We start from the raw sequence: 26,833 nt of genomic DNA on the forward strand, positions 1-26,833 counted from the left end.
AGTTTCATATATAGACATATAAGGACAATACGCCTCGCCATGCTTTCAACAAACTATACAGAGAATCACATAAAGTCTCCTCCTGGCAAATAGTGTTGACTGGTTGTTTTGAAGAAGTTTTTTAAAGAAAGGAAACGGGTTGAGCCTTCACTTCTCTCAAAATATGTAAATATATGTAATTCAAACCTGAAACAGCCGAGTTAAATTTCAAAGCAACCAAGAAGATGTCTCGAATTTGTTATGTCGCCCCCAGCATTCTGGACTACAGTCTCTGTCTGTTTTCTGACGGCAGCAGCTGACAGGATTTTTTACGGTCGTTCTCACAATGCTGACTCTTGATTATTCTCAACTCAGCAGAGTCATTCAGTAAGATAGACCTATTAGGACCTCTTCGAAACGAAGGCTTCCAAGATGTCATAACCTATAATAAATATCTTTTGTTAAGGAATGCCTCTTTAAAAGAGTATGTCTCAATCAACAGATAATATATTTGCTCGAATCCAATCAAGTGTTTCAAATGGGAAAACAGAATTTCCCACATGTAGCTTATTGACTGTGTATACTATAACCCAGTTTTACATGTATTGCGGGTAGGACTCTCTCGCCGCCAGTATTAATCCATTTTTGTCAAATTAATGTTGAAAAATTATGGAAAACATAATAAGAAGAACAACTCAACTTACTATACTAAAAATCAATCTTGAAACGAAATTTCTCAATAAAATTATTCCCATGTTCGTTTTGTGTACATGTTTGCTTTCAGATGCGTGAGTTACAGTATTAATATTTTAAAAATGATTGGGGTTTCAAACATGTGTTCTTCTCTTCGACTCTTAACCTTGTCTAACAATATTTGATTTTTTTTAGTTTCATTTATCTGTTGTAAGACAATAGTCAATGCTTTAAAAATAATTGCTATATTCATTTATTTTTCGTGAATTATATCCCCATGTTTCCTTTAATAGCGTTTCAGATCTTTGTTTATTTATGTTTGATTTAAAACACCCGCGGCTTTACAAAAAGTGAACACAACGGTAAATATCGGGGCAAATCTTCGTAATTTAAATCACCCTTGACAGAATGATACACATGCTCATATTATCATGCATACAAATGACGTCGTCACTGACAATTCCAAGCGTCAAAATGGTTTCATTTTCCAGCGTCAATACCCGAGTTGCACGGTAAACATTAGGTTTTTAAGTTAATTCGTTCAAAGTAGATCAACATTTAGCTGCGCTGATTATTGAAAAAATCGTTCACTTAGTGATGCAAGCATGAAACTTGGCATACATTACCTTTAGGTACCCCTTTCTTCAAAACGCACGTTAGCCACTTGAAAATTCAAAATGGCGGCATTTTTTTTCAAGATGGCCCCCAATACTCTGTTTTACGCAAGAAGTACTAGTACGGTAAATATATGAAAAAATACATTCAACCATCAAACAATTGCTACAAAGGGTATTTTTACTGATCCTGGTAGGGTAGAAGGTCCTTTAACACATATCAAAAGTGTACCACAATCGGACCTCCGGAAAGTTTTGATTTTTTCAAGATGGCCGCCAAGATGGCCGACAATTACCTATTAATGATCATAACTATGTAACTATACAATCAAATTTGATGAATGTGTTGTCTATAACTAAGTTTCAAGGGGCAAAGAACACATAAAGATCATCAGACATTGTTTAAGTTTACAATAGTACACACAAATCCAACATGGCGTCCAAAATGGCCGCCAAGATGGCCACCAAAACCTATAAATGATCATGACTATGTAAATATCCATTCAAATTTGATTATCTTGGTGGCTATACAAAGGTTTCAAGTGGCAAAAACACATTAAGATCATCATACATTATTTAAGTTTATTATATTTCAAACAAATCCAACATGGCGTCGAAAAAGGCCGCCAAGATGGCCACCAAAACATATTAATGATCATAACTATGTAACTATCCACTTAAATTTGATGAATTTGGTGTCTATACCTAGGTTTCAAGAGACAAAGAACACACACAGATCATCAGACATTGTTAAAGTATAAAATATGTACACACAAATCCAACATGGCGTCTAAAATGGCCGCAAAAATGGCCGCCAAAACCTATTAATGATCATAACTATGTAAATATCCACTCAAAGTTCATTATTTTGGTGGCTATACATAGGTTTCAAGGGGCAAAGAACACATTACGATCATCAGACATATTATAGGTTTATTATATTAAACACAAATCCAACATGGCGTCCAAAATGGCCTCAAATATGTCCACCAAAATCTATTAATGATCATAACTTTGTAACTTTCCACTCACAATTGATGATTTTGGTGTCTATACCGAGGTTTCAAGGGGCAACGAAAACATTACGAATGTCAGACATAGTTTAAGTGTATTATGTTACACGGAAATCTCACATGGCGTGAAACACAATACGAAGGACCACAAGTCCATTACTTTTAACGTGATGCTTGTTATGTGAAACGCTATAGTTTGGACCTGCCGTGAGTTTTGGATTTTGACAAGAGGATCGATATTTTTCAGCTTCAGACAATACTAAATTTGCAGGGAATTATGCGTATCTTGCACCAGAAAATACAGTACCCAGGGCTGCAATTGTCATTCAAATTCTTGCCTATGATTAATATGTACAATGGGGTATGTCTACATAAGCCTTAGTTTGCAACCTTGCCACAACCTTCACACCAATGTAACGTTTGATCAACCCTTGTATTGGAAGGCTGCCGAAATCATCACTGATGCGCCACAAAGTAGTTTAAAGTGTTGATAATTTTTTGGATGTTTCATAAACGTATGAACTTGCGGGGGGAGGGGGGGCAAAGGATCCCTCATGGCAGAAACCGCTCTCAAAAACATACTTGTTTCAGTCTATAGAGAACATGCGCAAATTGTGCACATTGTGACACAAAAAATTGTCCAGAGGGCTTCACGGGACCATATTCTTGTTGAAAAGGGCATACACAGCCAGCCTACAGCCGAAATGACACAGAAAGATCCAGACATTCAGATACTGCTGGAACATGCAAAGGATTTGTACTCTTCCCTTATTAGTGGCAAAATGACGCTAGCAGATGATATGTTATGCGATTTATATCAAACCCGAGAGGGCTACAGAGAAGAAGAAACATGAACTTGCCCAGACCTCAACGACAAACATAGTATGGCTGAATTATCAGCTTACGATTAACAATTCAAGGGGTTTGATTAAAGCATATCGTACTGGGTGTTGGCTGATGCATTAGCAGGCAATGTCCAATTTGCTATCCATCTTTGCTGCAAATAAGCGATCTAGAGGAAACGCAACCAGACGTTTATCGAAATTTCGTTATTGGTTTTCACGTTGTTCGGAGGTGCAATAAATGCTATGCTGGGCTAGGAGACGTGATCTTGTCATTGAGCACACATTGATGATGTGTTTATAGAGCACATGTGGCACTCGCGGCAGTAAAATAGCCGAGGAAATGCAAACCCCTTGGACCCTATCTGCATCATCCGAGCACAACAGTGGGATGCAGGATTTCACAGATCTGACCTATACTTCAATTCCACAACACAAAGATTCAACTGAGGCGTGCATCAAAGGGGATTCTTTTGATCTATAAAAAATACAGACACAGATTACAAACCTGCTCTCCATTACACAGCTAACCCTACTCTGAGAAACATGGTCAATAAGATAGTGGCTGGGTCAGATGTGAATGTTCATGCAGTTGAGGCGTTCGGGAAAACGATCATAAGAGATATCATTGGAAAGTTGGTCTTTGCTTATAAATTCACGAGAAAATACAGAGCCAAAGCTCTTGGGAATAGCTTGGCTGTTAAGATCGCTTCTGAACGTGCTTTTTATCCTGCTCTTCTGTTCCAGCGTTTTCTGGTGGTGTAAAAATCTGGAGATCCTTCCCTTGCAGTCGTATTGTCTTTTGAACTGAGCTCCCTTCCTGATGCCTTATTTGAAACCAAGAACATACTGTGTACAGCAGATAAGCCTCAGATCGCTCAGGCAATTAGAGAGTATGCTATAGACACATCATGTGAGGCTGAGATGAACTGTTTTTATGAAACAGATGCATAATGGTTGCACTTTTCTGAATCCTTGACCATGGAGAAGGGTGACTAATATAACGCAATAGCCGAGTCTTATGTAGATTCATAGAAAATGCATTACGTACAAGCGACAGTGGGGTTCGATGGCTACGAAGACGGCCATTATAACAAAGACAACACACACCGGAGACGATGAAACAAATGTGAATGATATTGTGAGTTTAAGCAAAGAAACAGAATGCTCATGTAAAGACTTTTTGTCTCGTGACAGAAACAAGGCCGGCATGATTGCTCTGATCAGCACAACCCTGCCTTAAATGGGATGCTATGTTGTTCTGTCTCCCGTGGATGCAGACGTTGAAATTGTTAAAGAAACAGTATAACGATCCCGTCGTAGCACCACACAGTTGGTGGTCGAGGATACAGATTTGCTCATCTAGATCCTGCATTACTCCGAAAGGGACAATAAGACCATCTACTTCTGCTTTTATGTAATTAAATAGTCAAAGGAACACAAAGAGTATAATATTAACCTTTTGGAAGAACTCATGCTTATTCAGGCTGACGTTAATATTCAATGATTTTCAGCAACGGTAAAACATGATGTCTACAGAAGTTAGTAAAACCTGATCCTATTTTGAAGTCATGTGCCCGTTCATTCTCTCTTCCAAATGTCATAAATTGGAGTTTATGATTATTCAACTGCTTAAATATAACCTCAACTCCATTAAAGTGTTCTTTGTCTCCTAAACTATGGCGTTTTAAATAACAACCATAACTTTTGAGTAACAAGTTATGGACCTGTGGTCCTTCGTATTGTGTTAATGGCCATTTTGGTCGCCGTGTTGGATGTGTGTGCAACATAATTAGCTTACATTTTGTCTGAAGATATAAATGTGATATTTATGTGTTCTTTCTCCCTGAAACCTGGGTATAGACACCAAACTAATCAAATTTGAGTGGACAGTTACAAAGTCATATTTTATTATCATAAATAGGTTTTGACGGCCATCTTGGCGGCCATTTTTGATTTGTGTGATATATAATAAACTTAAAAAGTGTCTGATGACGTTAATGTGTTCTTTGCTCCCTGAAACCTATCTATAGACACCAAAATCTAGATCTAAAATTGAGTGGAAAGTAATATAATGTTCATTTATATGTATTGGCGGCCATCTTGGCAGCCATTTTGGACACCACATGTTGGATTTCTGTGTGACATTATTAACTTACACTTTGTCGGACGAAATAAATGTACTCTTTGCTCCCTGAAACCTGGGTATAGACACCAAATTCATCAAATTTAATTGGATAGTAACATAGCTATGATCTTAAATAGGTTTTTGCGGCCATCTTGGAGGCCATTTTTGAAGCCATGTTGGATTTGTGTGTACTATATACTTAAACAATGTCTTAATTTAAATTCAAACAAGTCAAATTGTTGTGAACGAAATCAAAATCAAGTAATATTCACAGCAGTAAAACCTTTCAGAGAATTTGTTCCTTTTTTTTCATTTTTCAATCATGACGGCGGCCATCTTGAAAACGGACGCCATTTTGAAATTTGTATTGGCTAACGTGCTTTATCAAATCTAGAGTGACTGTAGAGTATATGTGCCAAATTTGGTGCTTGCATCACAAACTGAACGATTTCTTGATATAAAGACTTAATCTGCTGAGCTAATTGGAAAAGTACAAAAACAAAGCAACGGGCGTCGGTATAATTATATATTTGTCGAAAACTTATCACACTTACCACGTGTAAGAATTCCGAATACACAGTAATTAAAACTTAACAATAAAAACACTTAGGTATTATTTTAACATATCGGTCTCCACATACATGTCGTCGATCCGCCATATTTGCTTACAAACCAATTTTGGTAGATCCCTGCAATCTCATTGCTCAGAACCTTTCAAATTGTGGTAGCGTTACATTCAACGATTGGTCAGTATAAACACAACTGATATGAGCTGAATCGCTAGGGGGAGTGCCACTCTGCTATTGTTACTACGTTTACTTAAGGATTTGCAATTTACTGACATGGAAAAAACAACGTAAGTGTATCCATTTGCGTATGAATTTGAGTCATACGCAGTGAGCAAAGGAAGTGCTAGAATTATCTTTTGAGGGGAATTAGCTCAAGTGGTAGAGCGCTTGCTTAGCATGTGAGAGGTACAGGGATGGATAACCTGATTCTCCATTCTTTTCATCAGCATTCGGACCACGTCTCTGTTTCCTAACTAAACACTTACACATCTGCTTACCAAAGATAACATTGTCATGCTTTGAACATGGTCCAGGTTTGATGTAAACACTTTGCCGGGTTTTCTTTTTTTCACTTAAATAAATACAAACTAGCTTAACGTACTACCTTGTTCATGGTTGTACTTACAAATTAGCGCCTAGACTCTCAGTCCTAGACTCTAGGTTTCCTATAAAAAGATTAGAATTTATAATTATATCTTTTCTTATTTGAAAACAATTTAACAAGCGCCTGTTCTGAAAACCTCAAAGTTGAACTTACACAAAATGTAAACATGAGTTGCACGCCATGTCGAACAACCAGTCACGAATTCGATCGTTTATATGACAACGCCTTCAATATTTGTAACAAGCAAGCACCTCCGATCTGCATAGCTAAGATAAAACGGCCCATTGTTCAATGATGTTTAGCCGGTTCGATGTTTCAGACTTTAATAGGCCGGTAGCCATTCAAAGATTCCACTACATTATTCACGTGAAGACAGAACTTACGCGAATCACGGTTCACTGTCATTCGCCCTTCGTTATCAAGGCTACCCTCCAGTTCACAGTATACCGCCAATTGTCAATGTCTCATAATAAAGTCGCTTACCTCCGAGTTAAACTGTGACTTTGGGCCAGTGTCCATACACACAATTGTTTTTATTTTTCAAATACATTGTCGTTTTATTTAGAGATTGAATGTTATGGAAGCAGCGGTTGAAGGTTATAATCTGAGTTATGGGCCCAGAACGCTTCCACTGTGCCACTCTGACGTTGTAACAATGTATACTGAAGAATTTGCTCTTTACTGCCATGAAAAAAAAAACAGCTAAATTTTATTCAGCTAGTTTGCATTTGAGTCATAAACAGTATGCAAAACAGCACTATAATTATCTCATTAGGGGAATTAGCTCAAGTGGTAGAGCGCTCGCTTAGCATGTGAGAGGTACAGGGATCGATACCCTGATTCTCCATTCTTTTAAACCGCTAGTCAAAACCATGTTTTATGGAACACTTTCGTGCAGAATTTCATTCGAATCATGATTTTGCTTGGTCTTTCTATAAACAGTCAAAATTAGAACTGATTGCAACGGAGTCTTGTTCTTAGAAGACTTTAAAAAACTTCAAAACTAAATATCTAGCAGAGCGAGGTTTCGATCATCGGACCTCTGGGTTATGGGCCCAGCACGCTTCCACTGCGCCACTATGCGGTTTTTACTATGTTTACTTAAGGATTTGCGATCTTCCATGGAAAAAAAACAACTTAAGTGTGTCCATCTACGTTTGAATTTGAGACATAAACATTGAGCAAAGGTAGAGCTATAATTATCTATTGAGGGGAATTAGCTCAAGTGGTAGAGCGCTCGCTTAGCATGTGAGAAGTACAAGGATCGATACCCTGATTCTCCATTCCATTCATCAGCATTCGGACCATTTCTCTGATTCCTTACTAAACACTTACACATCTGCTTACCAAATATAACATTGTCATGCTTTGAACATGCTCCGGGTTTGATGTGAACACTTTGCCAGGTTTTCTTTTTTACTTAAATAAATACAAATAAGCTTAACGTACTACCTTGTTTATGGCTGTACTTACAAATTAGCGCTTAGACTCTCAGTCCTAGACTCTAGGTTTCCTATAACAAGATTAAAATTTATAATTATATGTTTTCTTATTTGATAACTATTTAACAAGTGCCTGTTCTGAAAACATCAAAGTTCACCTTACAAAAAATGTAAACATGTGTTGCACGCCATGTCGAACAACCAGTCACGAATTCGATCGTTTATATGATGTACGGCTTTCAATATTTGAAACAAGCAAGTACCTCCGATCTGCATAGCTATGATAAAACGGCCACTTGTCCAATCATGTTTAGCCGTTTCGATGTTTCAAACTTTAATAGACCGGTAGCCATTCAAAGATTATACTATTATACACGTAAAGACAGAACTAACGCAAAGCACGGTTCACTGTCATTCGCCCTTCGTTATCAAGGCTACCCTCCAGTTCACAGTATACCGCCCATTGCCATTGTATCATAATAAAGTCTTTTACCTCCGAGCTAAACTGTGACTTTGGGCCAGTGTTCATACACACAATTGGTTTGTTCAAATACATTGTCGTTTTATTTAGAGATTGAAGGTCATGGAAGCAGCGGTTGAAGGTCATAATCTGAGTTATGGGCCCAGCACGCTTCTATTGTGCCACTCTAATGTTGTTACGATGTATACTGAAGAATTTGCTATTCACTGCCATGGAAAAAAAACAGCTAAAAATTATTCATCTACGTTTGCATTTGAGTTGTAAACAGTGTGCAAAAGCAGCTCTTTAATTATCTCATTAGGGGAATTAGCTCAAGTGGTAGAGCGCTCGCTTAGCATGTGAGAGGTACAGGGATCGATACCCTGATTCTCCATTCTTTTAAACCGCTAGTCAAACACCATGTTTTATGTGTCACTTTCGTGCAGAATTTGTTTCGAATCATGATTTTGCTTGTTCTATCTATAAACAGTCAAAATTAGAACTGATTGGAACGAAGTCTTGCACTTCGAATACTTTGAAAAAGTAAAAGACAAAATATCTAGCAGAGCGAGGTTTCGATCCTCGGACCTCTGGGTTATGGGCCCAGCACGCTTCCACTGCGCCACTCTGCTGTTATTACTATGTTTACTGAAGGATTTGCGATTTACTGCATGGAAAAAAAACAACTTAAGTGTATCCATCTACGTTTCAATTTGAGACATAAACAGTGAGCAAAGGTAGTGCAAGAATTATCTATTGAGGGGAATTAGCTCAAGTGGTAGAGCGCTCGCTTAGCATGTGAGAGGTACAGGGATCGATACCCTGATTCTCCATTCTTTTCATCAGCAATCGGACCATTTCTCTGTTTCCTCACTAAACACTTACACATCTGCTTACCAAAGATAACATTGTCATGCTTTGAACATGCTCCGGGTTTGATGTGAACACTTTGCCAGGTTTTCTTTTTTACTTAAATAAATAAATATTAGCTTAACGTACTACATTGTTCATGATGACACTTTCAAATTAGCGCCCTGACTCTCAGTCGTAGACTCTATGTTTCCTATAAAAAGATTAGAATTTATAATTAAATGTTTTCTTATTTGATAACAATTTAACAAGCGCCTGTTCTGAACACCTCAAAGTTGACCTTACAAAAAATGTAAAAATGTGTTGCACGTCATATCGAACAACCAGTCACGAATCTGATCGTTTATATGACAACGGCTTTCAATATTTGTAACAATCAAGCACCTCCGATCTGCATAGCTATGATAAAACGGCCACTTGTCCAATCATGTTAAGCCGTTTCGATGATTCAGACTTTAAAAGGCCGGTAGTCATTCAAAGATATTATACACGTGAAGACAGAACTTACCAATCTCTTGCACGACGGTCACATTACATTCACCTCTGTGTTGGGCTCAGAACGGACTATTGTTATGACAGCGTCTCATTCATGTCATGATCATTCCAAGCGTTCATCATTGAGGTTACAGTATACTAAACAATCTCTTGCACGACGGTTACATTGCATTAACTGCAGTAAAGAAAACCATCTCATACCTTGATATCTTATATCAGTCTTAATTAATTATTATAAAATTTATATGTTTTTTTTATGTTAAGAAACCAACATACATAAATACGTCGAAACAATGCCTAACGTCACTCAATAAAAAATATGTACAATTGTTTACATTTGTGAAGTGCGTGGAATGATTACATCTGTGTAAATGGGCAATAAAAAAGTTCCAAAGAGTTGCATTAAAACTCACAAGTTTTTGCACGATTTATCGTACATTTAAAAGTCATATTTCTTAATTAAATGCATGCGATCTTAAATATCCACACAAATATACATTATATGCGTTTGTTCGGTTTTAGCTATTTGGTAGACAAAATGGCGTGCTGAGCCTTATGCAGAGTTGTATGTGAGAGCAAGGAACGACAACTCTGCGTGGAGATTGAGAACTTACGTGAATCACGGTTCACTGTCATTCGCCCATCGTTATCAAGTTTGGAGGGTAGCCTTGATAACGATCGTTATATTGCTATTTACTGGCATGGAAAAAAACAGCTAAAAATTATTCAGCTACGTTTGCATTTGAGTTGTAAACAGTGTGCAAAAGCAGCTCTTTAATTATCTCATTAGGGGAATTAGCTCAAGTGGTAGAGCGCTCGCTTAGCATGTGAGAGGTACAGGGATCGATACCCTGATTCTCCATTCTTTTAAACCGCTAGTCAAACACCATGTTTATGTATCACTTTCGTGCAGAATTTCATTCGAATCATGATTTTACTTGTTCTATCTATAAACAGTCAAAATTAGAACTGATTGGAACGAAGTCTTGTACTTCGAATACTTTGAAAAAGTTCAAGACAAAATATCTAGCAGAGCGAGGTTTCGATCCTCGGACCTCTGGGTTATGGGCCCAGCACGCTTCCACTGCGCCACTCTGCTGTTATTACTATGTTTACTGAAGGATTTGCGATTTACTGCATGGAAAAAAAACAACTTAAGTGTATCCATCTACGTTTCAATTTGAGACATAAACAGTGAGCAAAGGTAGTGCAAGAATTATCTATTGAGGGGAATTAGCTCAAGTGGTAGAGCGCTCGCTTAGCATGTGAGAGGTACAGGGATCGATACCCTGATTCTCCATTCTTTTCATCAGCAATCGGACCATTTCTCTGTTTCCTCACTAAACACTTACACATCTGCTTACCAAAGATAACATTGTCATGCTTTGAACATGCTCCGGGTTTGATGTGAACACATTGCCAGGTTTTCTTTTTTACTTAAATAAATAAATATTAGCTTAACGTACTACATTGGTCATGATGACACTTTCAAATTAGCGCCCTGACTCTCAGTCCTAGACTCTATGTTTCCTATGAAAAGATTAGAATTTATAATTAAATGTTTTCTTATTTGATAACAATTTAACAAGCGCCTGTTCTGAACACCTCAAAGATGACCTTACAAAAAATGTAAAAATGTGTTGCACGTCATATCGAACAACCAGTCACGAATTTGATCGTTTATATGACAACGGCTTTCAATATTTGTAACAATCAAGCACCTCCGATCTGCATAGCTATGATAAAACGGCCACTTGTCCAATCATGTTAAGCCGTTTCGATGATTCAGACTTTAAAAGGCCGGTAGTCATTCAAAGATATTATACACGTGAAGACAGAACTTACCAATCTCTTGCACGACGGTCACATTACATTCACCTCTGTGTTGGGCTCAGAACGGACTATTGTTATGACAGCGTCTCATTCATGTCATGATCATTCCAAGCGTTCATCATTGAGGTTACAGTATACTAAACAATCTCTTGCACGACGGTTACATTGCATTAACTGCATTAAAGAAAACCATCTCATACCATGATATCTTATATCAGTCTTAATTAATTATTATAAAATTTATATGTTTTTTTTTATGTTAAGAAACCAACATACATAAATACGTCGAAACAATGCCTAACGTCACTCAATAAAAAATATGTACAATTGTTTACATTTGTGAAGTGCGTGGAATGATTACATCTGTGTAAATGGGCAATAAAAAAGTTCCAAAGAGTTGCATTAAAACTCACAAGTTTTTGCACGATTTATCGTACATTTAAAAGTCATATTTCTTAATTAAATGCATGCGATCTTAAATATCCACACAAATATACATTATATGCGTTTGTTCGGTTTTAGCTATTTGGTAGACAAAATGGCGTGCTGAGCCTTATGCAGAGTTGTATGTGAGAGCAAGGAACGACAACTCTGCGTGGAGATTGAGAACTTACGTGAATCACGGTTCACTGTCATTCGCCCATCGTTATCAAGTTTGGAGGGTAGCCTTGATAACGATCGTTATATTGCTATTTACTGGCATGGAAAAAAACAGCTAAAAATTATTCAGCTACGTTTGCATTTGAGTTGTAAACAGTGTGCAAAAGCAGCTCTTTAATTATCTCATTAGGGGAATTAGCTCAAGTGGTAGAGCGCTCGCTTAGCATGTGAGAGGTACAGGGATCGATACCCTGATTCTCCATTCTTTTAAACCGCTAGTCAAACACCATGTTTTATGTATCACTTTCGTGCAGAATTTGTTTCGAATCATGATTTTACTTGTTCTATCTATAAACAGTCAAAATTAGAACTGATTGGAACGAAGTCTTGTACTTCGAATACTTTGAAAAAGTTCAAGACAAAATATCTAGCAGAGCGAGGTTTCGATCCTCGGACCTCTGGGTTATGGGCCCAGCACGCTTCCACTGCGCCACTCTGCTGTTATTACTATGTTTACTGAAGGATTTGCGATTTACTGCATGGAAAAAAAACAACTTAAGTGTATCCACCTACGTTTCAATTTGAGACATAAACAATGAGCAAAGGTAGTGCAAGAATTATCTATTGAGGGGAATTAGCTCAAGTGGTAGAGCGCTCGCTTAGCATGTGAGAGGTACAGGGATCGATACCCTGATTCTCCATTCTTTTCATCAGCAATCGGACCATTTCTCTGTTTCCTCACTAAACACTTACACATCTGCTTACCAAAGATAACATTGTCATGCTTTGAACATGCTCCGGGTTTGATGTGAACACTTTGCCAGGTTTTCTTTTTTACTTAAATAAATAAATATTAGCTTAACGTACTACATTGGTCATGATGACACTTTCAAATTAGCGCCCTGACTCTCAGTCCTAGACTCTATGTTTCCTATAAAAAGATTAGAATTTATAATTAAATGTTTTCTTATTTGATAACAATTTAACAAGCGCCTGTTCTGAACACCTCAAAGTTGACCTTACAAAAAATGTAAAAATGTGTTGCACGTCATATCGACCAACCAGTCACGAATTTGATCGTTTATATGACAACGGCTTTCAATATTTGTAACAATCAAGCACCTCCGATCTGCATAGCTATGATAAAACGGCCACTAGTCCAATCATGTTAAGCCGTTTCGATGATTCAGACTTTAAAAGGCCGGTAGTCATTCAAAGATATTATACACGTGAAGACAGAACTTACCAATCTCTTGCACGACGGTCACATTACATTCACCTCTGTGTTGGGCTCAGAACGGACTATTGTTATGACAGCGTCTCATTCATGTCATGATCATTCCAAGCGTTCATCATTGAGGTTACAGTATACTAAACAATCTCTTGCACGACGGTTACATTGCATTAACTGCATTAAAGAAAACCATCTCATACCATGATATCTTATATCAGTCTTAATTAATTATTATAAAATTTATATGTTTTTTTTTATGTTAAGAAACCAACATACATAAATACGTCGAAACAATGCCTAACGTCACTCAATAAAAAATATGTACAATTGTTTACATTTGTGAAGTGCGTGGAATGATTACATCTGTGTAAATGGGCAATAAAAAAGTTCCAAAGAGTTGCATTAAAACTCACAAGTTTTTGCACGATTTATCGTACATTTAAAAGTCATATTTCTTAATTAAATGCATGCGATCTTAAATATCCACACAAATATACATTATATGCGTTTGTTCGGTTTTAGCTATTTGGTAGACAAAATGGCGTGCTGAGCCTTATGCAGAGTTGTATGTGAGAGCAAGGAACGACAACTCTGCGTGGAGATTGAGAACTTACGTGAATCACGGTTCACTGTCATTCGCCCACCGTTATCAAGTTTGGAGGGTAGCCTTGATAACGATCGTTATATTGCTATTTACTGGCATGGAAAAAAACAGCTAAAAATTATTCAGCTACGTTTGCATTTGAGTTGTAAACAGTGTGCAAAAGCAGCTCTTTAATTATCTCATTAGGGGAATTAGCTCAAGTGGTAGAGCGCTCGCTTAGCATTGTGAGAGGTACAGGGATCGATACCCTGATTCTCCATTCTTTTAAACCGCTAGTCAAACACCATGTTTTATGTATCACTTTCGTGCAGAATTTGTTTCGAATCATGATTTTACTTGTTCTATCTATAAACAGTCAAAATTAGAACTGATTGGAACGAAGTCTTGTACTTCGAATACTTTGAAAAAGTTCAAGACAAAATATCTAGCAGAGCGAGGTTTCGATCCTCGGACCTCTGGGTTATGGGCCCAGCACGCTTCCACTGCGCCACTCTGCTGTTATTACTATGTTTACTGAAGGATTTGCGATTTACTGCATGGAAAAAAAACAACTTAAGTGTATCCATCTACGTTTCAATTTGAGACATAAACAGTGAGCAAAGGTAGTGCTAGAATAATCTATTGAGGGGAATTAGCTCAAGTGGTAGAGCGCTCGCTTAGCATGTGAGAGGTACAGGGATCGATACCCTGATTCTCCATTCTTTTCATCAGCAATCGAACCATTTCTCTGTTTCCTCACTAAACACTTACACATCTGCTTACCAAAGATAACATTGTCATGCTTTGAACATGCTCCGGGTTTGATGTGAACACTTTGCCAGGTTTTCTTTTTTACTTAAATAAATAAATATTAGCTTAACGTACTACATTGGTCATGATGACACTTTCAAATTAGCGCCCTGACTCTCAGTCCTAGACTCTATGTTTCCTATAAAAAGATTGGAATTTATAATTAAATGTTTTCTTATTTGATAACAATTTAACAAGCGCCTGTTCTGAACACCTCAAAGTTGACCTTACAAAAAATGTAAAAATGTTTTGCACGTCATATCGAACAACCAGTCACGAATTTGATCGTTTATATGACAACGGCTTTCAATATTTGTAACAATCAAGCACCTCCGATCTGCATAGCTATGATAAAACGGCCACTTGTCCAATCATGTTAAGCCGTTTCGATGATTCAGACTTTAAAAGGCCGGTAGTCATTCAAAGATATTATACACGTGAAGACAGAACTTACCAATCTCTTGCACGACGGTCACATTACATTCACCTCTGTGTTGGGCTCAGAACGGACTATTGTTATGACAGCGTCTCATTCATGTCATGATCATTCCAAGCGTTCATCATTGAGGTTACAGTATACTAAACAATCTCTTGCACGACGGTTACATTGCATTAACTGCATTAAAGAAAACCATCTCATACCATGATATCTTATATCAGTCTTAATTAATTATTATAAAATTTATATGTTTTTTTTATGTTAAGAAACCAACATACATAAATACGTCGAAACAATGCCTAACGTCACTCAATAAAAAATATGTACAATTGTTTACATTTGTGAAGTGGGTGGAATGATTACATCTGTGTAAATGGGCAATAAAAAAGTTCCAAAGAGTTGCATTAAAACTCACAAGTTTTTGCACGATTTATCGTACATTTAAAAGTCATATTTCTTAATTAAATGCATGCGATCTTAAATATCCACACAAATATACATTGTATGCGTTTGATCGGTTTTAGCTATTTGGTAGACAAAATGGCGTGCTGAGCCTTATGCAGAGTTGTATGTGAGAGCAAGGAACGACAACTCTGCGTGGAGATTGAGAACTTACGTGAATCACGGTTCACTGTCATTCGCCCATCGTTATCAAGGCTACCCTCCAGTTCACAGTATACCGCCAATTGTCAATGTCTCATAATAAAATCGCTTACCTCCGAGTTAAACTGTGACTTTGGGCCAGTGTCCATACACACAATTGGTTTGTTGAAATACATTGTCGTTTTATTTAGAGATTGAATGTTATGGAAGCAGCGGTTGAAGGTCATAATCTGAGTTATGGGCCCAGCACGCTTCCACTGTGCCACTCTGATGTTGTTACGATATATACTGAAGAATTTGCTATTTACTGGCATGGAAAAAAACAGCTAAATTTTATTCAGCTACGTTTGCATTTGAGTCATAAACAGTGTGCAAAAGCAGCACTATAATTATCTCATTAGGGGAATTAGCTCAAGTGGTAGAGCGCTCGCTTAGCATGTGAGAAGTACAGGGATCGATACCCTGATTCTCCATTTTTTTAAACCGCTAGTCAAACACCATGTTTTATGTAACACTTTTGTGCAAAATTTCATTCGAATCATGATTTTGCGTGTTCTATCTATAAACAGTCAAAATTAGAACTGATTGGAACGGGGTCTTGTACTAAGAAGACTTTGAAAAACTTCAAAACAAAATATCTAGCAGAGCGAGGTTTCGATCCTGGGACCTCTGGGTTATGGGCCCAGCACGCTTCCACTGCGCCACTCTGCTGTTGTTACTATGTTTACTGAAGGATTTGCGATTTATTGCCATGGAAAAAACTACTTACGTGTATCCATCTATGTTTGAATTTGAGACATAAACAGTGAGCAAAGGTAGAGCTATAATTATCTATTGAGGGGAATTAGCTCAAAAGGTAGAGCGCTCGCTTAGCATGTGAGAGGTACAGGGATCGATACCCTGATTCTCCATTCTTTTCATCAGCATTCGGACCATTTCTCTGTTTCCTCACTAAACACCAACACATCTGCTTACCAAAGATAACATTGTCATGTTTTGAACATGGTCCGGTTTTGATGTGAACACTTTGCCAGGTTTTCTTTTTTACATAAATAAATACAAACTAGCTAAACGTACTACCTTGTTTATGGCTGTACTTACAAATTAGCGCTTAGACTCTCAGTCTAGACTCTAGGTTTCCTATAACAAGATTAGAATTTATAATTATATCTTTTCTTATTTGATAACAATTTAACAAACGCCTGTTCTGAAAACATCAAAGTTGACCTTACAAAAATGTAAACATGTGTTGCACGCCATGTTGAACAACCAGTCACGAATTCAATCGTTTATATGACAACGGCTTTCAATATTTGTAACAAGCAAGCACCTCCGATCTGCATAGCTATGATAAAACGGCCACTTGTCCAATCATTTATAGCCATTTCGATGTTTCAAACTCTAATAGGCCGTTAGCCATTCAAAGATTACACTATTATACACGTGAAGACAGAACTTACGCGAAGCACGGTTCACTGTCATTCGCCTTTCGTTATCAAGGCTACCCTCCAGTTCACAGTATACCGCCAATTGCCTTTGTCTCATAATAAAGTCGCTTACCTCCGAGTTAAACCGTGACTTGAGGCCAGTGCCCAATCACACAATTGATTTGTTCAAATACATTGGCGTTTTATTTAGAGATTGAATGTCATGGATGCAGCGGTTGAAGGTCATAATCTGAGTTATGGGCCCAGCACGCTTCCACTGTGCCACTCTGATGTTGTTATGATGTATACTGAAGAATTTGCTTTTTACTGCCATGGAATAAAACAGCTAAAGTTTATTCAGCTACGTTTACATTTGAGCCATAAACAGTGTGCAAAAGCAGCACTATAATCATCTCATTAGGGGAATTAGCTCAAGTGGTAGAGCGCTCGCTTAGCATGTGAGAGGTACAGGGATCGATACCCTGATTCTCCATTCTTTTAAACCGCTAGTCAAACACCATGTTTTATGTAACACTTTCGTGCAAAATTTCATTCGAATCATGATTTTGCTTGTTCTTTCTATAAACAGTCAAAATTAGAACTGATTGGAACGGAGTCGTGCACTTAGAAGACTTTGAAAAACTTCAAAACAAAATATCTAGCAGAGCGAGGTTTCGATCCTCGGACCTCTGGGTTATGGGCCCAGCACGCTTCCACTGCGTCACTCTGCTGTTATCACTATGTTTACTGAAGGATTTACGATTTACTGCATGGACAAAAAAAATTAAGTGTATCCATCTACGTTTCAATTTGAGACATAAACAGTGAGCAAAGGTAGAGCTATAATTATCTATCGAGGTTAATTAGCTCAAGTGGTAGAGCGCTCGCTTAGCATGTGAGAGGTACAGGGATCGATACCCTGATTCTCCATTCTTTTCATCAGCATTCGGACCATTTCTCTGTTTCCTCACTAAACACTAACACATCTGCTTACCAAAGATAACATTGTCATGCTTTGAACATGGTCCGGTTTTGATGTGAACACTTTGCCAGGTTTTCTTTTTTACTTAAATAAATACAAACTAGCTTAACGTACAACCTTGTTAATGGCATTATTTACAAATTAGCGCCTAGACTCTCAGTCCTAGACTCTAGGTTTCCTATAACAAGATTAGAATTTATAATTATATGTTTTCTTATTTGATAACAATTTAACAAGCGCCTGTTCTGAAAACATCAAAATTGACCTAACAAAAATGTAAACATGTGTTGCACGCCATGTCGAACAACCAGTCACGAATTCGATCGTTTATATGACAACGGCTTTCAACATTTGTAACAAGCAAGCACCTCCGATCTGCATAGCTATGATAAAAGGGCCCATTGTCCAATCATGTTTAGCCGGTTCGATGTTTCAGACTTTAATAGGCCGGTAGCCATTCAAAGATTACACTACATTATACACGTGAAGACAGAACTTACGCGAATCATGGTTCACTGTCATTCGCCCTTCGTTATCAAGGCTACCCTCCAGTTCACAGTATACCGCCAATTGTCAATGTCTCATAATAAAGTCGCTTACCTCCGAGTTAAACTGTGACTTTGGGCCAGTGTCCATACACACAATTGTTTTTTGTCAAATACATTCTCGTTTATTTAGAGATTGAATGTTATAGAAGCAGCGGTTGAAGGTCATAATCTGAGTTATGTGCCCAGCACGCTTCCACTGTGCCACTCTGATGTTGTTATTATGTATACTGAAGAATTTGCTATTAACTGCCATGGAATAAAACAGCTAAATTTTATTCAGCTACGTTTACATTTGAGCCATAAACAGTGTGCAAAAGCAGCACTATAATCATCTCATTAGGGGAATTAGCTCAAGTGGTAGAGCGCTCGCTTAGCATGTGAGAGGTACAGGGATCGATACCCTGATTCTCCATTCTTTTAAACCGCTAGTCAAACACCATGTTTTATGTAACACTTTCGTGCAAAATTTCATTCGAATCATGATTTTGCTTGTTCTTTCTATAAACAGTCAAAATTAGAACTGATTGGAACGGAGTCGTGCACTTAGAAGACTTTGAAAAACTTCAAAACAAAATATCTAGCAGAGCGAGGTTTCGATCCTCGGACCTCTGGGTTATGGGCCCAGCACGCTACCACTGCGCCACTCTGCTGTTATCACTATGTTTACTGAAGGATTTGCGATTTACTGTATGGACAAAAAAAATTAAGTGTATCCATCTACGTTTCAATTTGAGACATAAACAGTGAGCAAAGGTAGAGCTATAATTATCTATCGAGGGGAATTAGCTCAAGTGGTAGAGCGCTCGCTTAGCATGTGAGAGGTACAGGGATCGATACCCTGATTCTCCATTCTTTTCATCAGCATTCGGACCATTTCTCTGTTTCCTCACTAAACACTAACACATCTGCTTACCAAAGATAACATTGTCATGCTTTGAACATGGTCCGGTTTTGATGTGAACATTTCGCCAGGTTTTCTTTTTTTACTTAAATAAATATAAACTAGCTTAACGTACAACCTTGTTAATGGTATTATTTACAAATTAGCGCCTAGACTCTCAGTCCTAGACTCTAGGTTTCCTATAACAAGATTAGAATTTATAATTATATGTTTTCTTATTTGATAACAATTTAACAAGCGCCTGTTCTGAAAACATCAAAGTTGACCTAACAAAAATGTAAACATGTGTTGCACGCCATGTCGAACAACCAGTCACGAATTCGATCGTTTATATGACAACGGCTTTCAACATTTGTAACAAGCAAGCACCTCCGATCTGCATAGCTATGATAAAAGGGCCCATTGTCCAATCATATTTAGCCGGTTCGATGTTTCAGACTTTAATAGGCCGGTAGCCATTCAAAGATTACACTACATTATACACGTGAAGACAGAACTTACGCGAATCATGGTTCACTGTCATTCGCCCTTCGTTATCAAGGCTACCCTCCAGTTCACAGTATACCGCCAATTGTCAATGTCTCATAATAAAGTCGCTTACCTCCGAGTTAAACTGTGACTTTGGGCCAGTGTCCATACACACAATTGTTTTTTTTCAAATACATTCTCGTTTATTTAGAGATTGAATGTTATGGAAGCAGCGGTTGAAGGTCATAATCTGAGTTATGTGCCCAGCACGCTTCCACTGTGCCACTCTGATGTTGTTATGATGTATACTGAAGAATTTGCTTTTTACTGCCATGGAATAAAACAGCTGAATTTTATTCAGCTACGTTTACATTTGAGCCATAAACAGTGTGCAAAAGCAGCACTATAATCATCTCATTAGGGGAATTAGCTCAAGTGGTAGAGCGCTCGCTTAGCATGTGAGAGGTACAGGGATCGATACCCTGATTCTCCATTCTTTTAAACCGCTAGTCAAACACCATGTTTTATGTAACACTTTCGTGCAAAATTTCATTCGAATCATGATTTTGCTTGTTTTTTCTATAAACAGTCAAAATTAGAACTGATTGGGACGGAGTCGTGCACTTAGAAGACTTTGAAAAACTTCAAAACAAAATATCTAGCAGAGCGAGGTTTCGATCCTCGGACCTCTGGGTTATGGGCCCAGCACGCTACCACTGCGCCACTCTGCTGTTATCACTATGTTTACTGAAGGATTTGCGATTTACTGCATGGACAAAAAAAATTAAGTGTATCCATCTACGTTTCAATTTGAGCAATAAAAAGTGAGCAAAGGTAGAGCTATAATTATCTATCGAGGGGAATTAGCTCAAGTGGTAGAGCGCTCGCTTAGCATGTGAGAGGTACAGGGATCGATACCCTGATTCTCCATTCTTTTCATCAGCATTCGGACCATTTCTCTGTTTCCTCACTAAACACTAACACATCTGCTTACCAAAGATAACATTGTCATGCTTTGAACATGGTCCGGTTTTGATGTGAACACTTTGCCAGGTTTTCTTTTTTACTTAAATAAATACAAACTAGCTTAACGTACAACCTTGTTAATGGTATTATTTACAAATTAGCGCCTAGACTCTCAGTCCTAGACTCTAGGTTTCCTATAACAAGATTAGAATTTATAATTATATGTTTTCTTATTTGATAACAATTTAACAAGCGCCTGTTCTGAAAACATCAAAGTTGACCTAACAAAAATGTAAACATTTGTTGCACGCCATGTCGAACAACCAGTCACGAATTCGATCGTTTATATGACAACGGCTTTCAACATTTGTAACAAGCAAGCACCTCCGATCTGCATAGCTATGATAAAAGGGCCCATTGTTCAATCATGTTTAGCCGGTTCGATGTTTCAGACTTTAATAGGCCGGTAGCCATTCAAAGATTACACTACATTATACACGTGAAGACAGAACTTACGCGAATCATGGTTCACTGTCATTCGCCCTTCGTTATCAAGGCTACCCTCCAGTTCACAGTATACCGCCAATTGTCAATGTCTCATAATAAAGTCGCTTACCTCCGAGTTAAACTGTGACTTTGGGCCAGTGTCCATACACACAATTGTTTTTTTTCAAATACATTCTCGTTTATTTAGAGATTGAATGTTATGGAAGCAGCGGTTGAAGGTCATAATCTGAGTTATGTGCCCAGCACGCTTCCACTGTGCCACTCTTACGTTGTAACGATGTATACTGAAGAATTTGCTATTTACTGCCATGGAATAAAACAGCTAAATTTTATTCAGCTACGTTTACATTTGAGTCATAAACAGTGTGCAAAAGCAGGACTATAATTATCTCATTAGGGGAATTAGCTCAAGTGGTGGAGCGCTCGCTAAGCATATGAGAGGTACAGGGATCGATACCCTGATTCTCCATTCTTTTAAACCGCTAGTCAAACACCATGTTTTATGTAACACTTTCGTGCAGAATTTCATTCGAATCATGATTTTACTTGTTCTTTCCATAAACAGTCAAAATTAGAACTGATTAGAACGAAGTCTTGTACTTAGAGGACTTCAAAAAAATTCAAGACAAAATATCTAGCAGAGCGAGGTTTCGATCCTCGGACCTCTGGGTTATGGGCCCAGCACGCTTTCACTGCGCCACTCTGTTGTTATTACTATGTTTACTGAAGGATTTGTGATTTACTGCATGAAAACAAACAATTTAAGTGTATCCATCTACGTTTCAATTTGAGACATAAACAGTGAGCAAAGGTAGTGCTAGAATTATCTATTGAGGGGAATTAGCTCAAGTGGTAGAGCGCTCGCTTAGCATGTGAGAGGTACAGGGATCGATACCCTGATTCTCCATTCTTTTCATCAGCAATCGGACCATTTCTTTGTTTCCTCACTAAACACTTACACATCTGTTTACCAAAGATAACATTGTCATGCTTTGAACATGGTCCAGGTTTGATGTGAACACTTTGCCAGGTTTTTGTTTTTACTTAAATAAATACAAATTAGCTTAACGTACTACATTATTCATGATTGTACTTACAAATTAGCGCCTAGACTCTCAGTCCTAGACTCTAGGTTTCCTATAAAAAGATTATAATTTATAATTATATGTTTTCTTATTTGATAACAATTTAACAAGCGCCTGTTCTGAACACCTCAAAGTTGACCGTACAGAAAATGTAAACATGTGTTGCACGCCATGTCGAACAACCAGTCACGAATTCGATCGTTTATATGACAACGGCTTTCAATATTTGTAACAAGCAAGCACCTCCGATCTGCATAGCTATGATAAAACGGCCACTTGTCCAATCATGTTTAGCCGTTTCGATGTTTTAGACTTTAATAGGCCGGTAGCCATTCAAAGATTACACTACATTATACACGTGAAGACAGAACTTACGCGAAGCACGGTTAACTGTCATTCGCCCTTCGTTATCAAGGCTACCCTCCAGTTCACAGTATACCGCCAATTGTCAATGTCTCATAATAAAGTCGCTTACCTCCGAGTTAAACTGTGACTTTGGGCCAGTATCCATACACACAATTGGTTTTGTCAAATACATTGTCGTTTTATTTAGAGATTGAATGTTATGGAAGCAGCGGTTGAAGGTCATAATCTGAGTTATGGGCCCAGCACGCTTCCACTGTGCCACTCTGATGTTGTTACGATGTATACTGAAGAATTTGCTCTTTACTGCCATGGAAAAAAAACAGCTAAATTTTATTCAGCTACGTTTGCATTTGAGTCATAAACAGTGTGCAAAAGCAGCACTATAATTATCTCATTAGGGGAATTAGCTCGAGCGCTCGCTTAGCATGTGAGAGGTTCATGGATCGATACCCTGATTCTCTATTCTTTGCATCAGCATTCGGACCATTTCTCTGTTTCCTCACTAAACACTAACACATCTGCTTACCAAAGATAACATTGTCATGCTTTGAACATGGTCCGGTTTTGATGTGAACACTTTGCCTGGTTTTCTTTTTTACTTAAATAAATACAAACTAGCTTAACGTGCTACCTTGTTAATGGTTGTATTTACAAATTAGCGCCTAGACTCTCAGTCCTAGACTCTATGTTTCATAAAACAAGATTAGAATTTATAATTATATGTTTTCTTATTTGATAACAATTTAACAAGCGCCTGTTCTGAAATCATCAAAGTTGACCGTACAAAAAATGTAAACATGTGTTGCACGCCATGTCGAACAACCAGTCACGAATTCGATCGTTTAAATGACAACGGCTTTCAATATTTGTAACAAGCAAGCACCTCCGATCTGCATAGCTATGATAAAACGGCCACTTGTCCAATCATTTATAGCCGTTTCGATGTTTCAAACTTTAATAGGCCGTTAGCCATTCAAAGATTACACTATTATACACGTGAAGACAGAACTAACGCGAAGCACGGTTCACTGTCATTCGCCCTTCGTTATCAAGGCTACCCTCCAGTTCACAGTATACCGCCAATTGCCATTGTCTCATAATAAAGTCGCTTACCTCCGAGTTAAACCGTGACTTTGGGTCAGTGTCCATACACACAATTGATTTGTTCCAATACATCGTCGTTTTATTTAGAGATTGAATGTTATGGAAGCAGCGGTTGAAGGTAATAATCTGAGTTATGGGCCCAGCACTCTTCCATTGTGCCACTCTGATTTTGTTACGATGTATACTAAAGAATTTCCTATTAACTGCCATGGAAAAAAACAGCTAAATTTTATTCAGCTACGTTTGCATTTTGAGTCATGAACAGTGTGCAAAAGCAGCACTATAATTATCTCATTAGGGGAATAAGCTCAAGTGGCAGAGCGCTCGCTCAGCATGTGAGAGGTACAGGGATCGATACCCTGATTCTCCATTCTTTTAAACCGCTAGTCAAACACCATGTTATATGTAACACTTTCGTGCAGAATTTCATTCGAATCATGATTTTGCTTGTTCTATCTATAAACAGTCAAAATTAGAACTGATTGACATGGAGTCATGTACTTAGAAGACTTTGAAAAACTTCAAAACAAAATATCTAGCAGAACGAGTTTTCGATCCTCGGACCTCTGGGTTATGGGTCCAGCACGCTTCCACTGCGCCACTCCGCTGCTGTTACTGTGTTTACTTAAGGATTTGCGAATTACTGCCATGGGAAAGAAACAACTTAAGTGTATCCATCTACCTTTGAATTTGAGACATAAACAGTGAGCAAAGGTAGTGATAGAATTATCTATTGAGGGGAATTAGCTCAAGTGGTAGAGCGCTCGCTTAGCATGTGAGAGGTACAGGGATCGATACCCTAATTCTCCATTCTTTTAAACCGCTAGTAAAACACCATGTTTTATGTAACACTTTCGTGCAGAATTTCATTCGAATCATGATTTTGATTGTTCTATCTATAAACAGTCAAAATTAGTACTGATTGGAACGGAGTCGTGTACTTAGAAGACTTTGAAAAACTTCAAAACAAAATATCTAGTAGAGCGAGGTTTCGATCCTCGGACCTCTGGGTTATGGGCCCAGCACGCTTCCACTGCGCCACTCTGCTGTTGTTACTATGTTTACTTAAGGATTTGCGATTTACTGCCATGGAAACAACAACTTAAGTTATCCATTTACGTTTGAAATTGAGACATAAACAGTGAGCAAAGATAGAGCTGGAATTATCTATTGAGGGGAATAAGCTCAAGTGGTAGAGCGCTCGCTAAGCATGTGAGTGGTACAGGGATCGATACCCTGATTCTCCATTCTTTTCATCAGCATTGGGACCATTTCTCTGTTTCCTCACTAAACACTAACACATCTGCTTAACAAAAATAACATTGTCATGCTTTGAACATGGTCCGGGTTTGATGTGAACACTTTGCCTGGTTTTCTTTTTTACTTAAATAAATACAAACTAGCTTAATGTACTTCATTGTTCATGATTGTACTTACAAATAAGCGCCTAGACTCTCAGTCCTAGACTCTAGGTTTCTTATAAAAAGATTAGAATTTATAATTATATGTTTTATTATTTGATAACAATTTAACAAGCACCTGTTCTGAACACCTCAAAGTTGACCGTACAAAAAATGTAAACATGTGTTGCACGCCATGTCGAACAACCAGTCACGAATGCGATCGTTTATATGACAACGGCTTTCAATATTTGTAACAAGCAAGCGCCTCTGATCTGCATAGCTATGATAAAATGGCCACTTGTCCAATCATGTTTAGCCGTTTCGATGTTTCAGACTTTAACAGGCCGGTAGCCATTCAAAGAATACACTATTATACACGTGAAGACAGAACTTACGCGAATCACGGTTCACTGTCATTCGCCCATCGTTATCAAGGCTACCCTCCAGTTCACAGTATACTGCCAATTGTCAATGTCTCATATTAAAGTCGCTTACCTCCGAGTTAAACTGTGACTGTGGGCCAGTGTCCATACATACATTTTGTTTGTTCAAATACATCGTCGTTTTATTTTAAGTTTATAGCATTGCACACCTCAAATATAAAGTATAATGTAACCTATGGAAAAAACGTAAAAACGCAGACAATATATTATTTGCAAATATTTTAGTTATTGTGATACGCTTCTTCAATATTAATAGAGAGTTAACTTCATTAAACTCTATAAACTATATATATACAGAGCTAACTTGTGCGTTTGTATTTTTATTTTAGTTGAAAGACTTAACTCTGTATATTACGAAAATTGAGTCCAAAATTGCGCATATTTTGATATCGCCGAAAACAACACTTTGTTTATAAAATCTCAACACATCAATTGTTGACCAAGAATACAGGTTTTGCAATTTGCTTATTAAAAAAGAAAGTATCACTATATTATATTGCCATTATAAACTGTCTTAAATATGCAAGGTAATTATTTAAAAAAGACACTTTCACAGCAATATTTCTAACACAAACGTTATTTATCTATATGTTAAATTATTGACATTTAACCCTAAATGTCGGGTGATTCAGTAGAATATTTAAAATAATAATATACTTTTGGTTGCACATATATATGTGTATCTTAAGTAATTCGTATTATTTAAAAAATAGCTTCTTCTGTCGCTTGAATAAGTCCTCAATAGCATGAACTATATGTCAAATATTACACTAAATATACCTTAATTAAATATTTTCTGACTATATTATCAGTTGTTATTGA

At 37.6% G+C, this 26,833-nt stretch overlaps 23 non-coding genes across 23 annotated transcripts; 14 read left to right on the plus strand and 9 right to left on the minus strand.

Moving 5' to 3' along the window:
* The first annotated feature begins 7,216 nt into the window (after positions 1-7,216).
* Trnaa-agc (transfer RNA alanine (anticodon AGC)) lies at positions 7,217-7,289 on the plus strand. The gene has a single exon. It is a non-coding gene; the product is annotated as a tRNA-Ala (tRNA).
* Positions 7,290-8,665: 1,376 nt separating this feature from the next.
* Positions 8,666-8,738, plus strand: Trnaa-agc (transfer RNA alanine (anticodon AGC)). Its single transcript has one exon. It is a non-coding gene; the product is annotated as a tRNA-Ala (tRNA).
* Positions 8,739-8,904: 166 nt separating this feature from the next.
* On the minus strand, positions 8,905-8,976 carry Trnam-cau (transfer RNA methionine (anticodon CAU)). The gene has a single exon. It is a non-coding gene; the product is annotated as a tRNA-Met (tRNA).
* A 128-nt stretch (positions 8,977-9,104) lies between these two features.
* Positions 9,105-9,177, plus strand: Trnaa-agc (transfer RNA alanine (anticodon AGC)). The gene has a single exon. It is a non-coding gene; the product is annotated as a tRNA-Ala (tRNA).
* Positions 9,178-10,498: 1,321 nt separating this feature from the next.
* Trnaa-agc (transfer RNA alanine (anticodon AGC)) lies at positions 10,499-10,571 on the plus strand. The gene has a single exon. It is a non-coding gene; the product is annotated as a tRNA-Ala (tRNA).
* Positions 10,572-10,736: 165 nt separating this feature from the next.
* Positions 10,737-10,808, minus strand: Trnam-cau (transfer RNA methionine (anticodon CAU)). The gene has a single exon. It is a non-coding gene; the product is annotated as a tRNA-Met (tRNA).
* Positions 10,809-10,936: 128 nt separating this feature from the next.
* Trnaa-agc (transfer RNA alanine (anticodon AGC)) lies at positions 10,937-11,009 on the plus strand. Its single transcript has one exon. It is a non-coding gene; the product is annotated as a tRNA-Ala (tRNA).
* A 1,322-nt stretch (positions 11,010-12,331) lies between these two features.
* Positions 12,332-12,404, plus strand: Trnaa-agc (transfer RNA alanine (anticodon AGC)). Its single transcript has one exon. It is a non-coding gene; the product is annotated as a tRNA-Ala (tRNA).
* A 166-nt stretch (positions 12,405-12,570) lies between these two features.
* Trnam-cau (transfer RNA methionine (anticodon CAU)) lies at positions 12,571-12,642 on the minus strand. Its single transcript has one exon. It is a non-coding gene; the product is annotated as a tRNA-Met (tRNA).
* Positions 12,643-12,770: 128 nt separating this feature from the next.
* On the plus strand, positions 12,771-12,843 carry Trnaa-agc (transfer RNA alanine (anticodon AGC)). Its single transcript has one exon. It is a non-coding gene; the product is annotated as a tRNA-Ala (tRNA).
* Positions 12,844-14,405: 1,562 nt separating this feature from the next.
* Positions 14,406-14,477, minus strand: Trnam-cau (transfer RNA methionine (anticodon CAU)). Its single transcript has one exon. It is a non-coding gene; the product is annotated as a tRNA-Met (tRNA).
* A 128-nt stretch (positions 14,478-14,605) lies between these two features.
* Trnaa-agc (transfer RNA alanine (anticodon AGC)) lies at positions 14,606-14,678 on the plus strand. Its single transcript has one exon. It is a non-coding gene; the product is annotated as a tRNA-Ala (tRNA).
* Positions 14,679-16,450: 1,772 nt separating this feature from the next.
* Trnam-cau (transfer RNA methionine (anticodon CAU)) lies at positions 16,451-16,522 on the minus strand. The gene has a single exon. It is a non-coding gene; the product is annotated as a tRNA-Met (tRNA).
* A 1,136-nt stretch (positions 16,523-17,658) lies between these two features.
* Positions 17,659-17,731, plus strand: Trnaa-agc (transfer RNA alanine (anticodon AGC)). Its single transcript has one exon. It is a non-coding gene; the product is annotated as a tRNA-Ala (tRNA).
* Positions 17,732-17,897: 166 nt separating this feature from the next.
* On the minus strand, positions 17,898-17,969 carry Trnam-cau (transfer RNA methionine (anticodon CAU)). Its single transcript has one exon. It is a non-coding gene; the product is annotated as a tRNA-Met (tRNA).
* A 1,138-nt stretch (positions 17,970-19,107) lies between these two features.
* Positions 19,108-19,180, plus strand: Trnaa-agc (transfer RNA alanine (anticodon AGC)). The gene has a single exon. It is a non-coding gene; the product is annotated as a tRNA-Ala (tRNA).
* Positions 19,181-19,346: 166 nt separating this feature from the next.
* On the minus strand, positions 19,347-19,418 carry Trnam-cau (transfer RNA methionine (anticodon CAU)). Its single transcript has one exon. It is a non-coding gene; the product is annotated as a tRNA-Met (tRNA).
* Positions 19,419-19,544: 126 nt separating this feature from the next.
* Positions 19,545-19,617, plus strand: Trnaa-agc (transfer RNA alanine (anticodon AGC)). The gene has a single exon. It is a non-coding gene; the product is annotated as a tRNA-Ala (tRNA).
* Positions 19,618-20,557: 940 nt separating this feature from the next.
* Positions 20,558-20,630, plus strand: Trnaa-agc (transfer RNA alanine (anticodon AGC)). Its single transcript has one exon. It is a non-coding gene; the product is annotated as a tRNA-Ala (tRNA).
* Positions 20,631-20,796: 166 nt separating this feature from the next.
* Trnam-cau (transfer RNA methionine (anticodon CAU)) lies at positions 20,797-20,868 on the minus strand. Its single transcript has one exon. It is a non-coding gene; the product is annotated as a tRNA-Met (tRNA).
* A 126-nt stretch (positions 20,869-20,994) lies between these two features.
* On the plus strand, positions 20,995-21,067 carry Trnaa-agc (transfer RNA alanine (anticodon AGC)). Its single transcript has one exon. It is a non-coding gene; the product is annotated as a tRNA-Ala (tRNA).
* Positions 21,068-22,444: 1,377 nt separating this feature from the next.
* On the plus strand, positions 22,445-22,517 carry Trnaa-agc (transfer RNA alanine (anticodon AGC)). Its single transcript has one exon. It is a non-coding gene; the product is annotated as a tRNA-Ala (tRNA).
* Positions 22,518-25,141: 2,624 nt separating this feature from the next.
* Trnam-cau (transfer RNA methionine (anticodon CAU)) lies at positions 25,142-25,213 on the minus strand. Its single transcript has one exon. It is a non-coding gene; the product is annotated as a tRNA-Met (tRNA).
* Between the last annotated feature and the right edge of the window lie 1,620 nt (positions 25,214-26,833).

This window comes from Dreissena polymorpha, chromosome 11 (genome assembly GCF_020536995.1).
Source record: "Dreissena polymorpha isolate Duluth1 chromosome 11, UMN_Dpol_1.0, whole genome shotgun sequence".
Classification (NCBI taxonomy): Eukaryota; Metazoa; Mollusca; class Bivalvia; order Myida; family Dreissenidae; genus Dreissena; species Dreissena polymorpha.